This window comes from Heterocephalus glaber, unplaced genomic scaffold, assembly GCF_053883595.1.
Source record: "Heterocephalus glaber isolate CG9 unplaced genomic scaffold, H.glaber_assembly_v1.0 deba00001600, whole genome shotgun sequence".
NCBI lineage: Eukaryota > Metazoa > Chordata > Mammalia > Rodentia > Bathyergidae > Heterocephalus > Heterocephalus glaber.
In genome coordinates this window covers 41,228,409-41,232,098 of record NW_028258372.1, presented here as the reverse complement: position 1 = coordinate 41,232,098, position 3,690 = coordinate 41,228,409, and positions in this window count along the sequence as shown.

Sequence of the window (3,690 nt, the reverse complement as noted above, 5' to 3'; positions counted from 1 at the left end):
CACTGTGCCTGCAGCTTGCCGTCCTCGGCATCCTCATCATCGTGGTGTTCGTCTACATCACCATGGAGAAGAAGCCACTCTTCGGTTAGGCGCCTGAGGAGCAAAGCAATGCACCACACCTCAGGTCACCCCGCCAAGCCCTTCTGCTCTGGGGAGGAACCCAGAGTTAGCTGAAGGGGCTGTGGCTCTTGGAACCAGTCCCCTGGTCCTGTGCTGGGTGGATGCAGCCAGGCCTGGGCACAGCCAGGTGAGAGAGAAGCAGGCTGCTGTGTCAAGACAGTGATGGTCAGCAAATCCCCTGAGCAATGTAAGTCATTGCTAAAGGTACTTCCACGTAAAGCAGACTTCCAAACAAGAAACTGTCTGATGTGTTCCTCTTCTTTTCTCTTTCTCTCTCTCTCCCTTTCACTCTTTTTTTTTCTTTCCAAACAAAAAGATTTTACATTTTTATTCCTGAGCCAACCTACTAGTACAGAGAACAGAAACAAAGGGAAAATTAGATTCTCAATAAAACCTATCCAGCTGGCCACACAGCGGCAGCTTGGTGGGGCAAAATGATAATGACACCGAGGAGACCGCGCAAATGTGAGCATCTCAGGTGCCATTCCCTTGTAGGCCTGGCTTGCTCTTCTTCCTTAAGCTGTGCCTGACTTTGTTACCAGTTTTTATCCAAATCCACTGGGGAACAGGATGCGTTTCCTTTGCTTCTTGGCCAGGAATTGCTCGGTCCTGAGTCTTGCGAGGGTGGAGGGATGGAGTCAGTGATGGTGGAGGGGACAGCACGGTAGCTAGGATGACAAGCTGGAGATCACCTTTTATTCATTCTCCAAACTGTACAGCCAAGCTCGAGAAAGGCTACAAGGGCTAATTAACAAAAGACAGGGCTGGGGTCTGGCTCTGGAAAGCTCTTAGCAGGCCTGGGCTCTGGGTTCAATCCCCAGTACAAAACACACCAAATTAGGAACGTGGTTAAGCAAACCCAGAGAGATGCGCAGCGTCACGAAAACAGTGTGGAACAAGCTAGCATTTTTATCTTTGATACTTAGAAAGGGTCTAAAAAATGAAGGCCTGAGCAGGGAGGGTGAGGACCATGGCCCTTGATGCTGCGCAGAGCTGTGTAGGCCCTGGCTCCTCTCTTTCTTGGCTCTGGGAATGAGTTGTTCTCTCGGAGCTTCAGCAGCAACTTCTGACAATGGGGACAGAACAGACCCCTGAGGGTGGTGAAGAATTTGAAGAAATAACACATATAAAGTACTTCTGGGGCTCACACCAAGGTTGCCGTAGGCAATCAGCACGGGCTGATGCAATGTTACCGTACAGTGTTCTTCCTCAGGGAGGAGCTGGTTCTAGGTTCAAGAAGCTATCGAACCAAGAAATGTGAGGTAGCAGTTTTCGTAGTAGTCAAAACAGAGCCTACCCAAATATCCAACAATGGGGAATAGTTTAACAAATGGAGTAATAGTCTCCTCCTCCTCCTCCTCCTCCTCCCTTCCCCTCCCACCTCCTCTCCTTTCCCTTTTCTTCCTCTTTCTTTTTATGGTACTAGGGATTGAACTCAGGGTCTCCACACTGAGCTATATCCTCAGCCCCCTCCCTTTTTAAATTTAGGGCTTTTGTTTGTTTGTTTGTGTTTTTGTTTTCAGACACAATTTAGCTAAGTTGCCAGGGCTGAGGTCCTCAAACTTTCGAACTTCCTGCCTCAGCTTCCCGGAGTGCATGGGATTATGGGAGTACACTACCACATGTGGATAGGAAGTGTATAGCTTCTTGATAGATGATGTTACAGTAATGTGATTTAGCTCAGTGGTTCCGCCGTCTGCCTCGAAAGTGGAAGGACCTGAGTTCTATCCCCGGTACCAATAAATAAATAAATAAATAAATAAATAAATAAATAAATAAAATGTTAGCTGCATGTGATGGTGCATGCCTGTAATCCCAGCACTCAGGAGGGTGAGGCAGGATTGCTGTGAGTTTGAGGGCAGCCCAGGCTACACAGTGAGTTCAAGCCTGGCTTGAACTATATAGGGAGACCCTATCTCAAAAAAGCAAAAAAAAAAAAAATTGTGATCAAGAAAATTTGAAAATGACTAGATTTTTGGTGATATTAAGAGACACTAGCCTCACTGAGCTGCAGCAACCATGTTGCTGTGACCATGAGGTAAGAAGCATAAAAGAAAGGATAAATCAGAGTCACTGGCCTGATACCTCTGAACTGCTGGAATTAGCTCTGTAGTTCAGGCCATCTCATTAATATTTAAGACGGAATGTATGGACTATCTACAGTTCATCACTAGCTGGATGTAATGTATTTAATCCAGAGCAGCAAGAAAGACTCAGAAAGCGAGCATTTAGCTTTAACAGCTTCCATATTAGACAAAGGAGAAGAGGACTGGATTTAAGAATAAGAGGAACCAGCCTTCAGAACCCCCTGCTATCCCTGTTCTTAATAAGATCAAGCGTTATCAAAAATAAAACTCCCCTAGAAAGCCCTCAGTATTTCCAGATTTTGCCAGTGTGTTCTTATGTTTCAGAACCTTCGGATCAGTGTAAAAAACTTTTGAATCTTGTCACTCAGGTGCGGGTCCCTCACCCTCTGCGCAACAACCAAGCCCAAACCTGCTTCTTTTTTGTCTCACTTCCCCTTCAGCTTCCTTCTCCTTCCCTTTTTCTCCCCAGTTCTGGGAATCAATGCAGCTGGGCAAACATTGAAGCCACCAAGCTACATACGCCCTCAGCCCTGTCTTTACACAGAGCCCTAACTTGCAGTCCCGCGGGAGTCACTGGGGCTGCAGGCACCCCACTGCCTGCTCAGACCCTGCCTGCTAATGGGCCCCAGGTGATTCCCATACACAGGAAAGTTTGAGAAGTGCTGCTGTGGTCCATCCCTGTCCCATGCTGAAGCGGAGTCGGAGCTGTTGGGTCAGAAATGTGTATTTGGTCTCTGCTCCTGGTTCCTGGCTCACAGCTCCTAAAACCCTGGGAGCCATGGCTGCAGAGTCTCTGTATGCTGATGAGCTGCTAGGCCCCAGGTAGCTTCAGGATGGGGAGTGGTCACCCCAGAATAACGGAGCCAGAATCAGAGGCCAGGCCTTTCAGCCCCACCCCAATCTCTGGGGAGGAGACAGGGGCTAAAGTTCAAGTTGGTCACCCAGAGCCAGTGGTGTAGTCAGGCACACTGCGTAACAAAGCCTTTACAGAGACCCGTGAGCACAGTGCTTGCCAGGTAGCCAGCCGGGCCCAACACTTGGGGACTTAACCCAACGTGCATAGGGGCCTGCAGGAAAGCTCCTGCTGCCAGCTGCCCTAAGCATTTGCCCCAGGGGACTGTCCATCTGAATCTTTACATCTTCCGGAATAAAAGAGTAAACATTTCCCTTGGTTCTGGGGGCCACTGCAGCAAATGAATTAAACCAGAGGAGGGAATGGAAGAAATGCTAATTTATAGCCATGGGTCAGAGGCACAGAGAGACAACTGGGTTTCTGATTGCTATGTGACGGGGCAGGCTCGTGGCACTGGCCCAGGTGGACAGGGTCGATGTGGAACTGAGTTGGAGGACTCCCGGCTGGGGTCCCCTGGAGGATCTGGTGTCACAGCTGCATGTGGTGTGGGGAAAATACTCCACTGACCTGGTGTCAGAAGCAGCGAGGCCAGAGCAGAAAAAACCCCTGGTCGCTCCCATCTCTGATAGA